Genomic DNA, 25,017 nt, shown 5'->3' on the forward strand with positions numbered 1-25,017 from the left:
GCTACATACTTCCTCTATTGATCAATTTTCCTCTCCTAACCACCTTACAAAGCTATTGGTTGCCACACATTCATTCTTTCTCTCCATGTTTCGATCACTAACTATCACACACCCGCCATTGCACTCCATGTCGAGCTCTCTCTCCTCTCCCCTCCCACCCTCTCTCAGTAGATACATGCATTGCCTGTCTAGACCCCCCTCCCTCTTGTGCGCACACACACACATTGTCTATCTAGGTCACTCTCGAGAGACTGTCTCACTCTTTCTTCCTCAAAGCGGCCCGCACTCGCTTACTATCTCTCTCTCTTTATCTAAGTCTCGATTAACCTCGCTTTATCTCTCACACAAACGATATATCTCCCTGTTCGGGCCTCGATCGACACACTCCATACTCTCTCACGCAGATTGTCTAACTAGATCAGTCTCTCCAAGCCGTTCCACTCTTTCGACCTCATGGCGGCCCACACTTGCTCAATGAATCAATCTCTCTCTCACTCTCTCTTTATGCATGTCTCGATTGACCTCACTCTTTCTCAGACACAAATGATATATCTCCATGTTTGGCCCTAATTTGACATATTCATAGTGTATACTCTCTCATGCACATTGTCTATCAAGGTCACTCTCTCCAACCTGTCTCACTCTTTCGATCGCATGACGACCCACACTCGCTCAATCTATCTCTCTATCTATGTATCGATTGACCTTGCTTCCTCCCATGCACAAACGATATATGTACCTGTCTGTGACAGGATCGTCTCTCAAGATCTCTCTTACAGCCTCACCCTTCCCAAAAGCTCAATCAGACAATATCTATCCTCAACATATATATCTTTTCAATCAATGTCGGGGCACACTCACTACGTCTCTCTATCTATGTGTCGATTGACCTCACTCTCTCAAACCGTCTCTTCCACACATCGAAGCTACCTCTCCATCCATCGCAGAGCCGGAGGTATTTAAATTGCGAGAGGGACTCCAACCTTTGATTACTTTGTGAAGGCCTTTATTCCGGTGGGTTTAGATTATATTTTTCTAGCATTCGCCCAACAACTACTCCAAACACCATTGCAACCCCCACCCCTCCCCCAATTGTTTTCCCTCTGGCTTGGTCACCGCTCTCTCGCATGCCCTTTCTAACCTTCCACGTCGCACCATGGTATTTTTGCAAAAAAAACTCTGGTGTTCTCTTTAATTATTACAAATAAGCTACAAACTAGACACCCGGAGTCCACCTGTAATTGAACTAATTTCGACCCAGAAATTAAAGAGCTACGAACTACACATGGGGGGGGGCAACTGTCATGGAACAAATTAGGACCCATATCTACACCCTTATATAGTGTGCAAATAACTTTGAAAGATGGTCGTCGGATGAAGCCAATCCGACGGTGCAGAGATGGCAAATCCGAGCACCACTGGCCGTTGGATATCTTCTACATTCCACCACATCATGCCACATGTACAATCTAGAAGACTGCATGGTTGAACATAAGCATAATGCACAAACCTCAAAACACAAGCACTTCTCCTTTGTTCTAGAATCTTTTGTATCATAATTGCTCAATTTTTTCTACATGAATTGTCATCATTTGTTTTTACTTTATGCTCTACAATGCACAATTCCATGAATCTTAAAATAGATTAACTTTTTTTATAAAACTTATCGATTTTGAATGAGATGAACTATAAGAATTAAACGAACATCTACATCATGCATATATGAATCAAAGCTTACATGCTATGGTGTGATATTTATTCATAATTTGGTTGCCAAATCTCATGTGTGCAATTGATACGTCCATTTTGCATCATGATTTTATATTGACATTTATAGCATTATGTGTTGTTATTACACATTATATCACAATACTTATGCCTTTTATATCTTATTTTACAAGGTTTACAAGAAGAGGGAGAATGCCGGCAGCTAGAATTCTAGATTGAAAAAGGAGCAAATATTAGATACCTATTTTGCATAGCTCTAGAAGTCCTGAAACTTCATGGAGAATATTTTTGAAATATATAAAAAATGGGCGAATAAAGTACCAGAGGGGGGCCACCTGCCATCCACAAGGGTGGAGGGCGCGCCCTAACCCCCTAGGCGTGCCCCCCGTCCTTGTGGGCCACCTGGAAGGCCCCTGACGCCCATTTTCCTATATGGTGTGTTTTGACCTAGAAAAGATCATAAGGAAGCTTTCGGGATGAAGCGCTGTCGTCTCGAGGCGGAACCTGGGCATAACCAATCTAGGGCTCCCACGGAGCTATTCTGCCAGGGAAACTTCCCCCCGGGAGGGGAGAATCTAAGCCATCGTCATCACCAACGATCCTCTCATTGAGAGGGGGTCAACATCCATCAACATCTTCACAAGCACCATTTGCTCTGAAACCCTAGTTCATCTCTTGTATCCGATCTTTGTCTCAAAACCTCAGATTGGTACCTATGGGTTCTAGTAGTGTTGATTATTCCTTGTAGTTGATGCTAGTTGGTTTATTCGGTGGAAGATCATATGTTCAGATCCTTAATGATAATTAATACTCCTCTAATTATGAACATGAATATGCTTTGTGAGTAGTTAAGTTTGTTCCTAAGGACATGGGAGAAGTCTTGTTATAAGTAATCATGTGAATTTGGTATCCGTTCGATATTTTGATGAGATATATGTTGTCTTTCCTCTAGTGGTGTTATGTGAATGTCGACCACATGAGACTTCACCATTCTTTGGGCCTAGGGGAGGTTATTATTGGGAAGTAATAAGTAGATGATGGGTTGCTAGAGTCGCAGAAGCTTAAACCCTAGTTTATGCGTTGCTTCGTAAGGGGCTAATTTTGATCCATATGTTTCATGCTATGGTTAGACTTATCTTCATTCTTCTTTCGTAGTTGCGGATGCTTGCGAGAGAGGTTAATCATAAGTGGGGATCTTGTTCAAGGAATGGCAGCACCCAAGAACTGGTCTACCCACATATCAAATTATCAAAGTAACAAACATGAATCATATGAGCATGATGAAAACTAACGTGACAACAATTCCCATGTGTCCTCGGGAGCGCTTTGCTTTATATAAGAGTTCGTCCAGGCTTGTTCGTTGTTACAAATAGGACTGGGCCACCTTGCTGCGCCTTATTTACTTTTGTTACTTGTTACCCGTTACGAATTATCTTATCACACAATTATATGTTACCGATAATTTGAGTTCTTGCAGAGAATACCTTGTAGAAAACCACTTGTCATTTCCTTCTGCTCCTCGTTGGGTTCGACACTCTTACTTATCGAAAGGACAACGATAGATCCCCTATACGTGTGGGTCATCAAGACTCTTTTCTGGCGTCGATCCCGGGGAGTGAAGCGCCTTTTGTAAGTAGAATTTGGTAAGGAAACATTTATATAGTTTGCTGAAATTTACTGTCACTTGTTACTAGGGAAAATAATCCTCTGAGGGGCTTGTTCGGGGTATCTTCAACCTAGCCGGAATAGCAAAGAGTTGCTCCTCAACCTACTGCACCTATGGAAAACATTTATTATTATATTCCTTCGGGTATGATAGAGAAACTGCTAGCTAGTACTTATGCAGGAGATGGAACATTACATCCTGATATGCACCTAGTCTATGTGGATGAAGTTTGTAGATTATTTAAGCTTGCAGGTATGCCCGAGGATGTTTTCAAGAATAATGTCTTCTATTTATCTTTAAAGGGAAAGGAATTGACATGGTATAGGCTATGTGATGATATTGGATCATGGAACTACAACTGATTGAAATTGGAAATTCATCAGAAGTTTTATCCTATGCATCTGGTTCATCGTGATCGGAATTATATATATAATTTTGGGCCTCGTGAAGGAGAAAGTATCACCCAATCTTGGTGGAGGCTTAAGTCAATGTTATATTCATGCCCCAATCATGATCTCTCAAGAGAAATTATTATTCAGAAGTTTTATGCTCGACTTTCTCATAATGATCGATCCATGCTTGATAATTCTTGTACTAGTTCTTTTATGAAGAAGGATATTGAATTCAAATGGGATTTATTGGAAAGAATTAACCGCAACTCTGAAGATTGGGAACTCGATGAAGGTAAGGAGTCAGGTATAAACCTTAAGTTTGATTGTGTTAAATCTTTTATGGATACCGATGTTTTTCGTGATTTTGGCACTAAATGTGGACTTGATTATGAGATATTAGCTTCTTTCTGTGAATCATTTTCTACTCATGTTGATCTCCCTAAGGATAAGTGGTTTAAATATCACCCTCCCATTGAAGTTAAAGAAGTAGAATCTATTAAAGTTAAATAAGAAACTATTACTTATAATGTTGATCCTATTGTTCCTACTGCTTATATTGAGATACCACATTTTCCTGTTAGAATAAAGGATCATGCTAAAGCTTCAACTGTGGTTTGTAAGAGTTATACTAGAACACCTACACCCCCTGAAAAAATTAAAGTTGAACCTAGTATTGCTATGGTTAAAGATCTCTTGGTCGATTATATTAAAGGGCATGCTATTTATTTCTGTGATGAAACTGCTAGGATTGCTAAACCTGATATGAAAGATAAACATAGACCTGTTGTTGGCATGCCTGTTGTTTCCACTAAAATAGGAGATCATTGTCAGCATGGCTTATGTGATGTGTGTGCTAGTGTGATTGAAATTCCTTTTACTTTATATAAAGAAATTATGAATGATATTGCACCTGCTGAGATAGAAGATATTGATGTTACTATTAAGCTTTCCAGTAGAGATACTGTATCACCGATTGGGATTGTTAGAGATGTTGAAGTCTTGTGTGGGAAAACTAAATACCCTACTGATTTTCTTGTTCTTGCTTCCCCACAAGATGATTTTTCTCCCATTATATTTTGTAGACCTTTCTTGAATACTGTTAATGCAAAGATAAAATGCGAGAAAGATATTGTTATTGTTGGTTTAGGGGATATGTCTCATGATTTTAATTTCTCTAAATTTCGTAGACAACCCCATTATAAAGAATTGCCTAGTAAGGATGAAATTATTGATATTGCTTCTATTGCCATGCCCCTACTGATCCTTTAGAACAATATTTGCTAGACCATGAAAATGACATGTTTATGAATGAAAGAAGGGAAACAGATGCAATATTCTTTAATCAAGGGCCTGTTTTGAAACACAATTTTCCTGTTGAAATTCTTGGGGATCCTCCTCCAACCAAGGGTGATCCCGTGTTTGAGCTTAAATGATTACCTGATACTTTGAAATATGCTTATCTTGATGGAAGGAAGATATATCCTGTTATTATTAGTGCTAACCTTTCAGAGCATGAAGAAAAGAAATTATTGAAAACTCTGAAGAAGCACCGTGCCACTATTGGATATACTCTTGATGATCTTAACGGCATTAGTCCCACTCTATGTCGGCACAAAATTAATTTGGAGCATGATGCTAAACCAGTTATTGATCACCAACGACGGTTAAATCCCAAAATGAAAGAAGTGGTAAGAAATGAAATACTAAAGCTTCTGGAGGCAGGTATAATTTATCCTATTGCTGATAGTAGATGGGTAAGTACCATTCATTGTGTCCCTAAGAAGGGAGGTATTACTGTTGTTCGTAATGATAAGGTTATAGAATGATAATTGATTTTCGCAAATTGAATAAAGCTACCAAAAAGATCATTACCCTCTACCGTTTATTGATCATATGCTAGAAATTCTATCCAAACATACACATTTTTGCTTTCCAGATGGTTATTCTAGTTTCTCTCAAATACCTGCTTCAAAAGATGACCAGGAAAAGACCACTTTTACTTGCCTTTTTGGTACCTTTGCTTATAGACATATGCCTTTTGGTTTATGCAATGCACCTGCTACCTTTCAAACATGTATGACTGCTATATTCTCTGACTTTTGTGAAAAGATTGTTGAGGTTTTCATGGATGATTTCTCCATTTACAGAACTTCTTTTGATGATTTCTTAAGCAACCTTGATCGAGTTTTGTAGAGATGTGAAAAACTAATCTTGTCCTGAATTGGGAGAAGTGCCACCTTATGGTTAATTGTGGGGACCCCGACTCATAAGTCGAGATCACCAAATGCACATGTACAGTGTTCCCAGAGATCAATGCTCACTGAACACACAAAAGCTGAATAACAAGAGTCTTACATCCATGCATACCGTCTTACACGAATAATAACCATTATGGTCAAGTCTTACATAGATAAAGCCTTAAGGGCTAAACATCAAATAAAACACAAGCAACGGAAATCTTTGTTGATAAGTACAACCCATGCCATCTACCTTAACCCTACAGGCATTCTGACTAGGAAAGCCTCCTAGTTCGCATGTTCGTCTCCAAAGAATTCTTCTACGAACTCCTGCTCTTCCATGCCTGACCAATTAAATAACCAGTGGCAAGCCAATGAGTACTTTGAATGTACTCGCAAGCAACCAATGTTTTGGATCAAGGTAACAATGCATTGCAAATAACTAAGTAACTTGCCAAAATGCTGGATGACACATGATCAAGCCTCTAGTAAAGCGTGCGTCATAAGGATTCAGATATCCGTGTGAACAGGTTATAGATATCAACATAAATAGAGTTTAGAACAACTCCACCTTAGTCAACATGTCTAGTCTTTACTTGACACAAGTAACTTACTCATACCAAGTTCGTAAAAAATCTGGACATAGCTTAAGTAGCACCACCCAACTATCCATGACGGTGGACTCAGCAATTCGAATAGTTTGACACTCTGCAGAGTTTGCGCACTTTACCCACAAGATCCGGGATGCTTTCGTGTCACCCACGAACCCGCAGTACCTCAAGTACTCGGGGGTAGGACCCGATCATTATCTTTCCCTAGGCGACACTAACATAGGGTCGACTCGTTGGTACACGGCCCTCGTGTATAAGCATAAGATTCTAGGATGCTGCCCTTTTCATTATCACACATACACGAAGGGACCAACGGTGTGTCTGGTGCCCTTTGAAAATAGTCATGGCCGCCTATCCAAGCATGACCATGTACCGAGAGTGAGCTCATGTCATCACCGTCACTAGTAATCTAGGCACCATGCTAGTATCGGACTAGGTAATTAATAATGCCCCGTCCCATAAGGGGTAGAGTGGTTGCACATGTTTGGTTGGGACGGTAATCACACCTTAAATCCAATCCATCATTTTACCCACACACAAATGGTTGCCCTGGTACACCACCTCTTCCTCAAGTGGTGACCTTAGTTCAACATCACCCACGGGCATTAGGGGCACCCGATGTTTTTTTTGAAAGAATGCAACCACAAGATGATGATGGACTACATGCAATATCATGCGTCAATAACTAAACTTTTGACATCGTATCTCTAAACACAAGATAGAGCTATGAGTATGGGCACGCACAATCTGGTCGTTCACAATAAGTTCTTCACCGTCACTTTCATCATCATGCAATCGGAAGAAGGTACCGATGAATAAGTGAGGTATCATGGTCAAAGGGCTTCTTGCCTTGGTTGGCTTGATTGTCAGAGTCTTCAAGTCCTTCTCCTTCTTCTTCTCCAACTACCTCGTCAAACACAGGATCTATTCGTCGCAATGTAACAACGAGAAAATAAGGCAATAGCAAAACAGAAAAATAAAAGTGCTCATAAAAATGTCCTCCAATTTTTGTTAAATAATAGGATGAAAACTAAGAATGCAAAAATTCTTAGTTCTGTACTTGGGGCTTTAGAAACAGAGAGAGGGATTTTTAGAGAGGAATTTAATTGCTCAAATTTGAATAGTACAGAAAAGTGTGATGGATTTATAAGATAGTCACACCATTAGATAGCGTTTTGGGGCACTTTTGTGAACCAAAATGATTTTGATTGAGATGAAACTTTGCAAGATCATCACACTATGCATATGTGACTTGATAGAATTTTCCTGGATTTATTTGAAAATATTTCTTATAGAAATATTTCAAATGCTTGAAATGAGCAGAAATGGTTTTGGAGGGTTTTGTCCAATATTTTGAACATGACCATGTGTTGAAACTCATATATATGGAAAATATATGTCCATTGAGTTTCTCTAAATTTTCTCAATTATTTTTGAAACATTAAAGTAATTTTAACCTATTAAAGACCATTTCTGGCTTAATAAAAAGCCTTTAAATAAAATAGAAAAATAACTTTTAAAATATTTTTTTGTGGTTTTTGGAAGTCTTATATCTAATGGAATTCAAATATAATTTTTGAAAGATTTTTCACATCCCAGATTAAGTACTTGTAGTTCAAGCCTTAACTTAGGGGTTTTTGGAAAACCTAATTTAGAAAATACTTTTTGGCCAAATTATTTTTGGAAGAAAATACTATGTTGTCCTATACACATGGCATGATCATTGGGCAAAGTTTTGGATCGAGGAGAGGGAGTATAAGAGTTGGAGGTTGTATTTGATTTTTAGGGCACTTGCAAACAGCAAACAAAAATTCAATCAAGCAAAGTTCAAAACACACAAAAGTTTTTGTCAAACCACATTTTGTCATGATTTATTAGCTTAAGTGTTGTGGCATGAAACTCACGGTGTGGCAGACCTACCCCTTTTACAAGAATCTCGTACCCGAGATTCCCAGACAAGGCGCGGAATGGGATACAAAAGCTTGGATTTGTGGTAGTCTTCACGTCCTCATGTTGCTTTTGCTTTCGTGTGGTGCCCATTGAACTTGAAGTACTTGATGGTGTGGCTTCGTGTATGACGTTCTTCTTGATCTAGGTTGCTAATGGGTAGCTCGCGATAGGTCAGATTGGGCGGGGTGTCGATGGCTTGGTGATCGATGTCCTTGTAGAGATCGGGCTAGTTAGGAAGTTGGAAACACTTCTGGGGTTGTGACACGTGGAAAATGTTGTGCACTTCGGATGACTCTAGTGGAAACTCTAGCCGATAATTGTCTTCTCTTTGTCTTACAGTGACCTTGAAGGGGGTCGATAAGGCTTGGTGTGAGCTTTCCTTTGACATGGAAATGTTTGGTTCTGTTGAGAGGAGTGGCTTGCAGATACATGTGGTCATTGACACGGAAGTTTACCTCTTGACACAGGTGGTTGGTATAGTCTTTCCTTCTTGACATGGCGGTCTTCAGATGTTCCTTGACCAGCTGAATGACTCTTCTTCCATCTTTGGGTCGACAAGTATCTCATGAAATAAAGATGACAACTAACTTTTCCAAGTACTCCATGAAGTCTATGGGGCACGTAAGGTGGTCTGAGGCTTTTGTGGTGGTCACGGTTGAGTATTGGCCAATGTCTTCTTGAGTCAAGGCCCATGGTCATGATCCAACCATGTTGTGGCTTGGTAAGTCTTAAGGGTTTCAAGGATTCTAGGGTGCGAGTGAACATTTATCATCTATCCTTGAGCACAGTTCCTAAGATACCAGTTGTTCTATCTAGTGCTCTAAACAAATCACTTTATACCACCAAAAGCATCATCTTGTATAGGTCAACTCCAATCATCACTCATGTTATTCATGTCCTTGTGACTCCCCGAGGGGAGGTCTAACAAAATCATACATGACAACTATCCCCAAACTCATATCTATGCAAAAATACATGGGTAAAACATACAAGCTGCTAAGCTTGAATGAAACACCACAATCCAAGTGTTCAGCCTACTCTTCCAAGGTCCAAGATAGTGCATCTCTATCCTAAGGAAATACGTCGTATGCCACTCCAAGATCTTGTTTCCTTCCTATGAATCAACTCCAAAAGCCCATTATGTTTTATCAACCACTACATAATTCATTAATTCTACAAATCCAATGTCTATGGTGTTCCACATGATCTCCTAAAGTCCTATAATCCCCAAATACTTGAAAGGGCTATCTTTACTATAGTCAGTCCACCAATTCCCATTATCGGGGTCAATTAACTTCCAACCTCAAGCTTATATAGATTCCCTAATTCAACTTTGACAATTAATCCAATCTCCTAGTAAATGGTCAACCGAAAAACATGGTATCATGATCGAGATCATCAGTCTAAATCCAATTTACTCCGAACCATGTAGACTTACTCAACATCTATACTCCACTAGTATCACCTATTTAATCCAAATCTCATGTCACACGAGATTTCCTACATGTTTCCTCCAAGTCATTATCGTAATGTCAACTATCTTCTATCAATATCCCCCGGCTAAGCCAAATCATTATACTTCCAAGAATTTCAGCTTGCGATCATACTTGTCCTACAAAATCCAGTTTACCAAGGGGTAATCAAAGTTATGCTATTCTATTACCATGATCCCACGAAGTTCATCTACCAATGTAAAAACATCATAATCCACCAAAGAGTCTCAGATATTTCCTCAAGGCTACTAGTATAGCCTCATCAAGTCATTTGTCCTCAAATTGGTCTTCCCTATGGCATCGTCAGTTCTGGTGCTATGTTAGGATGATAATGTGTTTGTTCACTATGTCCACTAGTTCCATAATGAACCCATTGATGAGCAAAGGTTACTGAAGCTTAACTGGTTCTCTTGCATTTTTTGTAGGTTAAGCACCCGGTTAGGGGTTTGAACCGGGGATAACTGGTGAGTCTAGGTTAATCTAGGGAAAGGTTTTCTAGCCTTGAGGGTTAAAAGTAACTCTAGGGGGTTGCACTTGGCCGAGGAGGCTATAGCAAAACTCTTCAGTGCTAGTCGTTGGTTGCCGAGGCGAAATCCTTGGTGCATCTTCTCTTGCTGGCCTTCAGTTGATGAGAGGAATGAGAAGGAAAGCATCATAGATGGAGGGAATGCCTAAAGGGGGTGGTATAGTGCAAGTGTAATCAAATAGGTGTCGTAAAGACCACACACATTCACTAAGATAACATAGGTGATCTAGTCACGTACACATTGGCTAGGGCAAAAGTGTGACTTATATCGAAACACAAACAGATAAAAACAAGCAACACACAACATGGTTTCAGTTGATCCATCATATGCACTCGACTTCACATAGGGGTACATGACTCATCCTACCCTAGGGGTTCTCGGATTGAGTAGCCATGCTTGCTTCATTACTCTATGAGAAGGGTGCCCAATCTTCAGCTTCTGGGTTCCCCTGTGGTGCCAGTGGGCATGCGACAGTCGGCTGCTTGTTGGGACACATCCGATTAATATGCCCAAGTTCTCCACATCCATGACATGTGACGGAAGTAAAAAGGTTGTTGTTCAGTCTTGGGTTATATTGTCGGGGGCCTGACAATGATCCTCTACGAGGTGGATATGGAAATCCATTCCTATGCCTCCTCCAAGGGGTTCCATTACGGGCTTTCTAAAGTTCCTAATTTGTTGCTTCTGATTGGCAATGTGGACTTGTAGGGCAGTGATCTGTTGTTCTCGGTCGACCACCTTCTTCTTGTTGAGGCAGTGGAGGTGCAGAAGCGAAGGGACGTCTTGGCGAGCACTAAGGAATGCTTTAGCGAGGTGATGTAGAAGGTAGTCTCCTGCGTTGATGAAATAGATCTGGTACTTGAGGGTTGGATCCTCGTCTTCTGGGGAAATCATCACTTGAGTCAGGGCTCCAAATCCGCTCTTGCCAGGTAGGTAGTGGGTGGCATGTTCTTCCAACAATTATGGAGGGAGGTCTCGAAGACGGAGGAGCGCTTCGTATGCCACCTGCTGAATGGCCGGGTCTCTTATTGGCATGGGCGGTCCAATGAAGAACCATCGCTGGGGTGAGGTTTCGGCAGGCACAAAAATCTTGGCGTAGAACTCCTTCCCGAACACATCATTTTCCAGTTCATGCAGCGTGTACATGGGCAGCAAAGGATAGTAGCATTGTTGGAGGCAATCTCTTAGGAGTGATGGAAATCCTGTCATAAGAAGTCTCAAGGGGGCGACGGCCATCTACAAAAGTTGAATAGGAGAGGTCAATAAGGAAAATATCCCTTAGGTTTGGGAAATCTCAGAAAAGGGGCCACGTATAGATAGTGTGAAAATTTGTTTTACCCTAACTAACGACCATGCTAACTAAGTTTTCCTACAGTCAGGATAGTTCTGATACCAGCTCTATGAGGACCCCGACTCATAAGTCGAGATCACCGAATGCACGTGTATAGTGATCCTAGAGATCAATGCTCACTGAACACAAAAAGCTGAATAACGAGAGTCTTACATCCATACATACTATCTTACACGAATTATAACCATTATGGTCAAGTCTTACATAGATAAAGCCTTAAGTGTTGAACATCAAATAAAACACAAGTAGAGGAAATCTTGGTTGATAATTAGAATCCATGTCATCTGCCTTAACCCTACATGCATTCTGACTGGAAAAGCATCCTAGTTCGCATGTTCGTCTCCAAAGAATTCTTCTTTGAACTCCTGCTCTTCCATGCCTGGCTAATTAAATAACCAGTGGCAAGCCAATGAGTACTTTGAATGTACTCGCAAGCAACCCATGTTTCGGATCAAGGTAACAATGCATGGCATATAACTAAGTAACTCGCCAAAATGCTGGATGACACATGATCAAGCCTCTAGTAAAGCATGCGTTATAAGGATTTAGATATCCATGTGAACAGGTTACAGATATCAACATAATAAGAGTTTCGAACAACTCTAGCTTAGTCAACATGGCTAGTCATTACTTGACCCGGGTAGCTTACTCATACCAAGTTCGTAAAAATTCTGGACATAGTTTAAGTAGCACCACCCAACTGTCCATGACTGTGGACTCGGCAATTCGAATAGTTTGACACGCTGCAGAGGTTGCGCACTTTACCCACAAGATCCGGGAAGCTTTCGTGTCACCCACAATCCCACAGTACCTCAAGTACTCGGGGGAAGCATCCGATCATTATCTTTCCCTAGGAGACACTAACATAGGGTCCCCTTGTTGGTACATGGCCCTCGTGTATAAGCATAAGATTCTGGGATGCTTCCCTTTTCATTATCACACATACACGAAGGGACCAACGGTGTGTTCGGTGCCATGTGAAAATATTCACGACCACCTATCCAAGCACGACCCCATCCTGGAGTGACCTCATGTCACCCTCGTCACTAGTAATGTGGGCGCCATGCTAGTATCGAACTAGGTAATTAATAATGCCCCGTCCCATATGGGGTAGAGTTGTTTCACATGTTTGGTTGGGACGGTAATCACACCTTAAATCTAATCCAGCATTTTACCCACACACAAATGCTTGCACCGGTACACCACCTCTTCCTCAAGTGGTGACCTTAGTTCAACATTACCCACGGGCATTAGAGGCACCCGATGGGTTTTTTCGAAAGAATGCAGCCACAAGGTGATCACGGCCTACATGCAATGTCATGCATCAATAACTAAACTTTTGACATCGTAGCTCTAAACAAAAGATAGAGCTATGAGTATGGGCATGCATCATTTGGTGGTTCACAAAACGTTCATCATCGTCACTTTCATCATCATGCAATCGGATGAAGGTACCGATGAATAAGAGAGGTATCGTGGTCAAAGGGCTGCTTGCCTTGGTTGGCTTGATTCTCAGAGTCTTCAAGTCCGTCTCCTTCTTCTTATGCAACTACCTCGTCAAACACGGGATCTATTTGTCGCAAAGTAACAACGAGAAAATAAGGCAATAGCAAAATAGAAAAATAAAAGTGCTCATAAAAATGTCCTCCTATTTTTGTTAAATAGTTGGATGAAAACTAAGAATGCAAAAATTCTTAGTTCTAGATTTGGGGCTTTAGAAACAGAGAGATGGATTTTGAGAGAGGGATTTAATTGCTCAAATTTGAATTTGAATTTGAATAGTACAGAGAAGTGTGATGGATTTGTATGATAGTCACACCATTAAATATGTGGGATTATTACAAGAATTTAGGAGTTGGAATTATTGCATTTGGACAAATATTATGGGCTGTGGAATTTTTGGAAACCCACTATAAAAAGAAAAAGGGAAAAAGGCTGGTGATTTACTGTGCTTACTAGGCCTGAACAGTCGCAGCGCAGTAGGCCTAGAAGAGAAACCAGCCCAGGCGAGCCGAGGCGCGCGCGCTTCAGGTTTCAAACCTGACGGGCGGGGCCCGGTTGTCATTGAGAGAGAGGGGAGAGGGAGAGGTGAGGATGACATGTGGGGCCCGCCTATCATCTCCAACCTCGCGACCAGAGGGCCGGCGAGCTCACCGGCGATGTTTCCAGGCACGACGGGGTGAGCTGATGGAACGACTGGCTTCTTCGTCGTGCTGCTGTTCGGGTGGAGTTGGAGGGGGTCATCGGGGTGGCCTGGTTCACCGACGACGAGGATGCAGGGTGGTGACGCATAGGGAGGTGGTTGCTCTGGTTGGTTTCGGCTGCAAAAGAAGGGGAAAATGATGAAATGATCAGTGGATTGCCATGGTTCCAGATCGAGGAAGAGGAGCGGCGGGGAAGGCCTGTACAGCGGGAACTCCGGCAAGCTGAAGCGGCGGAACTGGAGCTCCATCTCGAGCTCGGGTGCTCCTGGAGATGAACTGGGGGTGTAAGGGGGAGGATGAGTGGTGGTGAGAGAGAGGCTCGAGGAGGCTTTATATAGTCGGCATGTGGCTCACCATGGACGGGGCGCATGAGCGGCCCCGTCGATGGCTTTGGAGGTCGAGGAAGTGAGCGAGTAGGAGCCAATGGTGCTCGTGGGGGTGGTGTAGGGCACTGGGAAGGAAGAGAAGGAGTAGCGCAAGCTCGAGGCGGGTCCTGAGCGAGGACATCGAGTAGCGGAGCTGGGCGGCGCTCTATTGCCCTCGGGGCGGCCAGGGGAGAGAGGAAGAGGAGGGGCCCAACCTCGTAGCATGTCGCGGACATCGAGGCGGTCTCGGGAGACATGAGCGGGAGGGCCGAGGTCGCCGGCGGCGTCGAGCAGGGTGTGGCTACAGTGCGGGAGCGCACTGTAGTGCGCTCCAGAGCGCGTGTGTGGCTGGCATGGCCATTTTTTTAGGCAATGTGGGCTCGGCCAAGTGTGTCTGGTAGTGCTAGGGGGTAGTAGAGAAGGTGGAGGAAGCTTTGGATGCCCGGGAGAGCCAATAGGAGAGGAGAGAGGTTAAGGGAGAGAGAGAAAATAGTTGTCCAGGGAGGGAGGGAGAGGTTTTACCCCCCCCACCAATAATGGAGCTGTGAGGTTGCCATTGTTACTGGAGCTAGAAGGGGACTAAGGGGAGATGTGGTAAAAAGTTTGGCTCAAGGAGAATAGTGGAAGAGGTCAAAATGGTGATTTTGGAAATGTGGCAGAAGGTTTTTGATGCACATTTAAGTCACTTGCACTGATCTCCTTCTTGTGCCACTTGATGGGGGTGTTGAGAATGACCATTTGGCATTGTGGTAGAAATTTTAGCTCATTTGGAATAAGTTGCCATTGCAACTCTTGTAAACCCTAGAAATCAACAGAAATGGTTTGCTTAGATCTCGCTAAGCTAATCTCTTCTCCCCGATTCACAACTTGGTGTAGTGGAATTACTTGGGTATTTGAGCATGTCCACAAAGTTTGGGATCAAATGGAGAAAGTTGGCAATGTAGAGTTGTTCAAGTTTGGTTCTGGACAGATAGGGTTTTGGGGCACTTTTGTGAACCAAAATGATTTTGATTGAGATGAAACTTTGCAAGATCATCACATTATGCATATGTGACTTGATAGAATTTTCCTGGATTTATTTGAACAATGAGGGTTTTGGAGGGTTTTGGAGGGTTTTGTCCAATATTTTGAACATGACCATGTGTTGAAACTCATATATATGGAAAATATATGTCCACTCAGTTTCCCTAAATTTTCTCAATTATTTTTGAAGCATTAAAGAAATTTTAAACTATTAAGACCATTTCTGGCCTGAAGAAAAAGCCTTTAAATAAATTATAAAAATAACATTTAAAATTATATTTTGATGGTTTTTGGAAGTCCTATATCTAATGGGATTCAAATATAATTTTTGAAATGTTTTTCACATCCCAGATTAAGTACTTGTAGTTCAAGCCTTAGCTTAGGGGTTTTTGGAAAACCTAATTTAGAAAATACTTTTTGGGCAAATTATTTTTGAAATAAAATACTATGCTGTCCTATACACATGGCATGATCATCGGGCAAAGTTTCATGAAAAATGACGTTCATGCAGGTCTCGGTGAAAGAAACAAAATTGATGCTGTAGGATGCTTCCAAAAATAGTTCTTTTCAAGCATGATTTTGTATTTTTTGCCGAGGCCTCCACAAATGTTATTTCATCATGAAAATTGGCACCCATGTGTAACACAAATCAATGTTTGTTGCCAAAAAGTTTCATATTTTTTCAAACTTTCAATTTTTTTTTGATTTTACTGTAGCAAAGGGCGCATGTGAGCTCGAGCTCACATACTCCATGTCCGTTTATTAATGACTTCTCTAAAATTTGTAGGCCTCTATCGATTCGAGGCTCCGCAGATGTAAGATAGATTCGAACTCTAGGTGCGTGCGAACAACTGGACCTCCCCAGCCTGCCAACTCGTCAATCTCATGGCCTAGCTCGATGAACTTGAAGGAAATGGGACACAACAATTTACCCAGGTTCGGGCCACCTTGCGGTGTAAAACCCAACTCCTGCTGTGTGGTGGATTAGCCTCGAGGTGGGATGAGAATGAACTAGTATAGTGGGAGAACAACCTCAGGAGGAGTGTTCTTGTGTTTGTGTGAGCTAGCGAGGGTGGTTTGAATGATCCGTCCCCCTCTATGGTCATGGCTAGGCTATACTTATAGTGGCCTTGGTCCTCTTCCCCCAAAACGAAGGCGGGAAGGGATCCCACAACGGCTGAATTCAAAGAGAGACAACTAGTACATCTTATCCTGATGAAAGGTGGTCTATGCCTGCAAATCTTCTGGCCGTGACGTTGTGGTGGGCTCGGCGATGACCTCCATCCTGCCGTCTTGGTGGTCTTGGTCTTGTAGCATGGAAATGGAAACCTATGGTTGATGCCTCGGGACTTCGTGCCTACGCTTATCTCTTTAGCACCAAAGAGGAAACCTGTTGTACTGCTCCCGCTGGCATCTGCCTGACCTTGGTCATCATGGCTTGCGTCATCCGACCCTCACGAGGTGATGGCTTGCATAGAAATCTCCGCTCCTCAAGAGCCCGCCTAAGGACGCCGCTCCTTCTGGAGGTCTTGGCGTCGTCCGCCTCATGAGGCTTGGCCACTTGTGGGGTCTTGTGTTGTTGGTGTCGAAGATGGGTGATACGTCTCAAACATATCTATAATTTTTTATTGTTCCATGCTATTATATTATCAACCTTGGTGTTTTATATGCATTTATATGCTATTTTATATGATTTTTGGGACTAACCTATTAACCTAGATCCCAGTGCTAGTTTCTGTTTTTTCCTTGTTTTTGAGTATCGCGGAAAAGGAAAAACAAACGGAGTCCAATTGACCTGAAACTTCACGCAACTTATTTTTGGACCAGAAGAAGGCCATGGAGTAAAACAGTTGGGCCAGAAGAGTCCCGGTCTGCCCACAAGGGTAGGGGGGCGCCCAGCCCCTGGGCGCGCCTCCCTACCTTGTGGACAGCCCGGAGACCCCCCTGACTTGTTCTCGACGCCAAAACCTCTTATATACTAGAAGAACGTCCGTGCGTTGCAATGGGGCCACATTAACTTTAAGAGTTCAATATCAGTTATGTTAATATTACATTTAATATTCTCATACATATCAAGTGACATTGGCGACATTTTTACCATCAAATTCTCACACACACACTCTCTCCCTCCCTCTTCCTCACTCTCTCCCCCTCTCCCCCTCTCTCTCACTAACACACACACATATCCATCTTATTGGGTACGGGATCATAATCCATCTATTTCACACGCACACGTGCTAGTGCATGACAATATGGATTATGTGTATTATATTTGCCACCACAACTTATATTTCCCCGAGCCACGTCGCTACAGAGCCGAGCTCCCGCCCGACCACCTCGTCGGCATCAAAGAGGAATGGATAAGGGTGACGCCCTGCCTCCACTGTCCCCCATGGCCTCACTCCTCGACGCCCCCTCCCAGATCCACTTCTCCTCCTTGCTTGCTCGATCCCGTCGATCTGGACGAAGTCAGACGCCACGGCCACCATGACCGACCCCATCCACACATCCACTGCTCTCCCTGCAGGCTAGGAGCTTGTCGAGGAGCTCCGAACTCCTCCGCTACTTCGTCTGCGCCAACGAGATCAAGTCCAACACCCCCGCATCAACGTCGCTGCCGTCTTCCACAACCTTCGGCCACTGTAACATAGCCGTTCAATCCGCGCCACCACGAGCTCCCCTGTCTTCCCCTAGGGCGCCATTGACACCGTCGTAATCTCCTCTTGCCTTTCCCCTATTTCCCCTCTCATTTGCTCTCGTTAGGCATTTCGCTGTGGCCGAGAACCGCCGCCCGCCATGGCCATTGCAGGGGTAGCCACCGAGCTCCTCGGAGCTCGGATTGACCCCGTGGCACATGCCCGCTCCTATGCGCGCCCATGCGCGAGCCTGGTGCTCTTCTTCCACGATCGCGGGGCCACTCCCTCTCCATGTCCACGCCTATGCCACACCGCGTCAACCGCGCCTGCCACTGCTGTCGCGCTCACCGCAGCCACCGCACCACTGTGACCCGCGCGACGCACACCCTGGCCACGCGCCACACTCTCGCCAGCTGCGCTCACCCCGTCTATTGCCGCATATCCCTTCGTCGCCCCGCAGTCGCGCCCCTGCCCCGCGCCCCTTCTATCACGGCCATCTTCTGCCAGCCACCCCCTCAGCCATGCCGGCCGCTTTCCTTGCCTGCTGCGTGTTGCTTCCTGCAGCTATGCGCTGCTCTACCGCTGGTACGGTGCCGCGCCATGTCCTCGACACCGCCATGGACAAACATGGCGGAGGGATTGTAAATGGAGTACGAGGAGGAGGTGGTGGAGAAGGTGTGGTGAGGCAGGAGGTCTTGGGTGGCATCAGCTGGCTGTGGTGGAGGTGTTTATGCGAGAAGGAGTCGGAGCGGAAGGAGAGGTCACAATTGGAAAGAATCGCAAAAAAAATCATAACCTGGAGATCTCATTTGAAAAAATGCTAATATCGATGGAGGGGTGATTTCCTTCTATAGGTGGAAAACATAGGAAATATTGGTTGTTATCAAGGAAAGGTACAAATTTGGGAAAGTTATGATTTTGAACTAATTTCTATGCAAATGGGGTTTTATTGTTTGGTAACGTGATATCAGTACCTGCCCTTTGTGACGTGTCTGATTAGGAAAGTTTGCAAATGTTAAGAAACTATTTATTGGGAGGAAAGTTTGTGACGTGTCTGTTATTTGTTTCCTAAAACAAATTTCACTAATGAGAGAAATTGATTGATTTATATAAATTAGGAAAGTTAGATTAAAATATATTATTTGTTTCCTGAAAATCTGTTATTTGTTTCCTAAGACAAATTGAACTAATAAAAGGAATCGATTGATTTGCATAATTTAAGGAAGTTAGATCCGTGATTTTTTATACGTTAGGAAAGTTCTGGTTGTAATAAAGAGTGGAGAGAAAAATAAACCGATGGACCAGGGTGGGAGGGGATGGTGGGAGGAGAGACAAAAAAGAACCAGCGAAAATAAACCATGGAGACTATTCACCAACTGCTCCATTAGGAGTAGAGATACTGAAAGTTCCAGAAAGAAACCTAGATCGGGAGTTCTGCCGCCGTATGCCTCTGTAGCCACCGAAAACCAATCTAGACCCATTTCGGCACCCTGCTGGAAGGCAGAATCCATCTTCGGTGGCCATCTTCATCATCCCGGCGCCCTCCATGACGAGGAGGGAGTAGTTCTCCCACGGGGCTGAGGGTATGTACCAGTAGCTATGTGTTTGATCTCTCTCTCTCTCTCCCTCTCTCTCTCTCTCTCTCTCGTGTTCTTGATTCGGCACGATCTTGATGTATCGCGAGCTTTGCTACTATAGTTGGATCTTATGATGTTTCTCCCCCTCTACTCTCTTGTAATGGATTGAGTTTTCCCTTTGAAGTTATCTTATCGGATTGAGTCTTTAAGGATTTGAGAACACTTGATGTATGTCTCGCAAGTGCTTATCTATGGTGACAATGGGATATAACATGATCCACTTGATGTATGTTTTGGTGATCAACTTGTGAGTTCCATGACCTTGTGAACTTATGCATAGGAGTTGGCACCCGTTTTCTTCTTGACTCTCCGGTAGAAACTTTGGGGCACTCTTTGAAGTTCTTTGTGTTGGTTGAATAGATGAGTCTGAGATTGTGTGATGCATATCGTATAATCATACCCACGGATACTTGAGGTGACATTGGAGTATCTAGGTGACATTAGGGTTTTGGTTGATTTGCGTCTTAAGGTGTTACTCTAGTACGAACTCTATGATAGATTGAACGGAAAGAATAGCTTCGTGTTATTTTACTACAGACTCTTGAATAGATTGATCAGAAAGGATAACTTTGAGGTGGTTTTGTACCCTACAATAATCTCTTCGTTTGTTCTCCGCTATTAGTGACTTTGGAGTGACTCTTTGTTGCATGTTGAGGGATGGTTATATGATCCAATTATGTTATTATTGTTGAGAGAACTTGCACTAGTGAAAGTATGAACCCTAGGCCTTGTTTCCTAGCATTGCAATATCGTTTACGCTCACTTTTACCACTTGCTACCTTGCTGTTTTTATATTTTCAGATTACAAAAACTTATATCTACCATCTATATTGCACTTGTATCACCATCTCTTCGCCGAACTAGTGCACCTATACAATTTACCATTGTATTGGGTGTGTTGGGGACACAAGAGACTCTTTGTTATTTGGTTGCAGGGTTGTTTGAGAGAGACCATCTTCATCCTACGCCTCCCACGGATTGATAAACCTTAGGTCATCCACTTGAGGGAAAGTTGCTACTGTCCTACAAACCTCTGCACTTGGAGGCCCAATAATATCTACACGAAGAAGGTTGTGTAGTAGACATCAATGGTCCATACCAGGCCATTGATGGAGCCACTTCATGCGCCGCATGCATGCAAGTCTGGGTACCCCGGTTCCCAGAATACCGATAGTAGCCCCCGGGCCCAAGGCATGCTCGGACTTGGCTTCGAGGCAAAGCCAAAGGGCAAGGGCGAAGCGCCGCGGGCCCCATCCTCCCGCGGACTCGGTCGATGCGTGGCGCTTGATGGGACGTGGGTGTCTCCGCTTCCCCACGCTGCCTCCACAACCGTTTGACTTGACCAGAGACTACTGCATGCAAAAAGATCATCATTACCATGGATTGTGGAAGCCGGCGGTTGGCCTCCTTTTGCTATAAATGGGGGGAGGGATAGAGCCCCCTGCTCATCGCCTTCTTCTTGGTGCCCGCTCTTCCTTCTTCTTCCTTGTCTCACCGCCTTGCCAAAGTGTTCACGGCGCCGGTAAGGAGGTTCTCTACGGCGGAGAAGGGAAAAGCTCCTCGCGAGGAGCTCGGGCCTCTCCCGCTGAAGAATAGGCTTGAGCACTCCCGCGACACTGGAAAGTGGTAGGAGGTGACGTGACCTTGGTACGAGAGGCCTCCGCCTGGCTTCCCGATCCCTATGTACGCTCGCGTGCAGAGCCCTGGGCAGGGGGGCACCTCCCAATGCCTCATGGGTCAGAGTCGCGGAAGGCAGCCCGTGGCTGCACGACCTGCCAGCTTGCGAACTCACGCTAAGGGCACGTCATGCGAGTTCGTGGTGTGGGCGGCAATGCCGCCATGCATGTGGATCTGGCTCCCGAGGTTCTTCGCCGAGGGGACCTGCTGAGCTGTGGCTGCAACACACCGGGTGCTATAGCCAAGCTACGAAAGCGCAGGTCCAGGTGATCCCCTCGGGCGACCTCTTCATGACTCGAGGATGCGGTGAGATAGCCCGCGCCTGCTGTCCAGAGGGGGCCCTTTCCATCTACTTCGAGTACGATGGAGCCTCCGCGCTTTTCTTCAAGGTCTTCGGCAAAGACGGTTCGCACCGGGAGTGCTGCTCCAGAAGAGGCGATCCGCACGGTGCGGCCACAGGTAATGAACTTGCCCTTGGCCTTGCCAGGAACTCCTCTAGCAGCAGCGGTGACTCCCCGGAATCCAGCTATTCTCCGGAGTCCAGTGATGACAGCTACGAGCCGCCGAGCTCTCACTGCGCCTGGAGCGCAGCGGCGGCATCCGTCTGGCATGGTCAGTGACGCCCAGCGGCCGGGGTTCTTCCAGGTCCTCCTCTTTTGTTTGCCCTGAGTGGAATTGTGACGAGCCCCGTGGGGGCATGTAAGAAACTGTAATGCTTTTGCTTCAATGTTATTATTCCTGGCCCGGTGTTATGATTGCTAGCTCACTTCGGCACGGTGGTCCTTTTTGTTCTTGCGGTAGCTTAGTGCTCTAAGTTGACAGGACCCAGTCCCTAGGCAGGATTTAGCCGTCGCTGGTATGCCAGGTCGCGATGTCGTGGTCAAGGGCTAGGAGGTGAGTGGCCCGAGGTCCGGTAAGATACCCTCAAGCGCGATGCTTAGGAGGTCCCCTTTAGCAGCAAATTTTTTATTAATAGTAAATGATAATTCTGTAATTCCAAAACTGGTAAAGGGCTGGTGAAAATTATAAAAATAGGAAGGACGCCAGGAATAACAGCGTCCAGGATGGACTCTATTGCTAAGTACGTCCAGGTCTGGACGCTAGTACGGATGGCGTCTAGTCATTGCCCTTTCATTGGTGCTCTGAGTAGGCTCAACCGAGTCATTTTACATTGATAGATAGAGATTTCATGACCTCTATACTCTAATACACCTGCAACCATCGCTTCTTACCTTTCTAGGAGGTAAGCAAGCTCTAGCACGGACATCATCAATCATCACAGGAGCAACATCATCTCACTAGTTACTTGTCATTAGGATCATTCGCTCATCATTAGGATCATCCACTAGACCTATGGTTGGAGCATGTGAGTTGTTCCATGGCCTCGTTGAATCTTCTTTGTCTGGTCTTATGTATAATTTATTCAATGGTTATAAACGTACAATATATATTTGGCTAGGTTGTTACTTTTGGGCAATACAATTGGTAACTAGCTAGTTTATGATAATAGATAAGTTGATCTTGAGTCGGCTGTCGTGCTTTTGCCTCTACGTGTCAGTGCACCACTGCCAGCACTTTTGGAAGCATGGTGTGCCAGTGTCATAGCCCAACGTGAACCTGCCGCATGGGTGGCACCTCAACCTCGATAGGGTTCTGGTGCCGACTGTGCCGGACTCAGGCCGCACGCAGCTGATGGAGATCCACCATCGTCGTGTCTACTCTCGGACGACCTTTGCTGCAACCCAGCATCCAAAATGGATTCGCCAAACTAGGAAGCGTAGTTTGCCATAGAGCACGACCAGCATTGTCAGTCGTGCTACAAGGATGCGTCATGTGCACCATCCACCATCACCATCGGTCATGGTGAAGGGGGGAGGATTAGGAGGCCTACATTGTGGCTCTTGAGGAGGCCACAAGGAGGTCCATTGAGGAGGCCGAGCGCAAGGAGCTCACCAAGTGGCCTAGCCTTGCACATGCACTGGTTGAATCGGCGGCTAGAGTGGAGGCTAACATGCCCCCACCCCCCTTGCACCGCTTGCACTCAAGCCTATGGAGGAGGAGCCGCGGCCATGGCTTGGGCAATCATGGTCGTGGACGAACACGTTGCCATCGTATATCATGCATGCCCGTGTGGATGGGCACGATAGGCGAGGAGGCTGAGTGGTAGGCTGCAGAGCAGGCGATGAAGGCCGAGTGGCAGAAGAAGCATCAGCTGGTGGTGCAGCAAGTGGCTACGTTGCCAGCCATCCAGCAGGCATTCCCGTTGATGGAGACATCAGTCTACGTCGACCTGGCCAAGGAGGAGGAAGAAAATGACGATGATCTACTGACCACCGCTAACTGTTTATTTTATCTTTTAATTTAATATTTTTTAGTTTTAATTAATGTAAATTGGATTCTGCAGGCTGTTTTATTAAAAAATCGAAATGCAGTGCAAATGTGAAACATGTTTGTCCGAGCATCTTCAGACCGGCGGACAAAAACAGAAATTGACGTGGTTGACCGATCCAAATGAACAAAGAACGAACAAAATCTGTATCAGTTTAGTTTGCCATGTTGGAGTTGCCCTTAGGTCGGACGAAGGCGTGGACTTTTCTAGGCTAGGTTGAACAAAACACTGGACGTTGCTAAGAATAGCGTCCAGGTGTGGACGTGGTTTGCAACAGCGACCAGGTCTGGATGCTACTATTGATGGCGTCCTTCCTATTTCTTGAAATTCTAACTTATCAATACTATTTTTGGAATTTAAGCATTATTATTTATTATTGATAAAAAAATCAGCCTTTAGCATGCAAGCAGCTTCCTGAAGGCCGAAAAGGGAAGCGACATTGCCCGAGCGAGATCATGAGAGCCATAATACTGGGTCGTGAGGTCCATGCCATTATGAATGGGGTGACTTATCTTGGTGAGCCCGTGGTGATTCCTGTGCGTGATGCCTGGCCGTGTCCTGTTGGTGGCGCTTCTAAGTAGGTCCCGTGCCTATCTCGCCTTTTTCTGTTCATACAGATGCTTTAATGTGCGAGCGGATTGCATGAAAAAGGAGTGGTCGGCGGGGCCGCTCGCAGCCTGGCTCCGGAGGTTCTTGCGAGTTAGTCAGAGAGAGATCATAGCACATAGCCGCGCTTGCTGTCCTGCCGTTGATCTTTCCTTAATAAGGTGAACGCGCTGCGGACCTGGTGAGGTGACATGCGTGGGGCGGGCCGGAAGCCAGAGCTCGGTCTCTCAGGTTTATCAGCGATGCAGGGACAGACCCGAGCACAGGCGCCATGCCAGCAGCCCCCGTGGCGGGAGGAGAAATTGGCAGGTTAGCAACGTGCGGTGGCCGTGAAGGGCGACGAAGCACTAGACAGGCAGGTGATAATCATAAAGCAACTCAAGGAAAGGGTAAATCCAGTTCTAATAGATGCAAAGAACGATAAATAGCACAGGGACGGACCCACACGGCTTGGGGATAATGCAGCCCGAGGGTCGCCCCCAACTGAAAAAACCAAAAAGTGTCACCTGGCACTGTTGTTGAAGA

This window comes from Triticum dicoccoides, chromosome 3A, assembly GCF_002162155.2.
Source record: "Triticum dicoccoides isolate Atlit2015 ecotype Zavitan chromosome 3A, WEW_v2.0, whole genome shotgun sequence".
Classification (NCBI taxonomy): Eukaryota; Viridiplantae; Streptophyta; class Magnoliopsida; order Poales; family Poaceae; genus Triticum; species Triticum dicoccoides.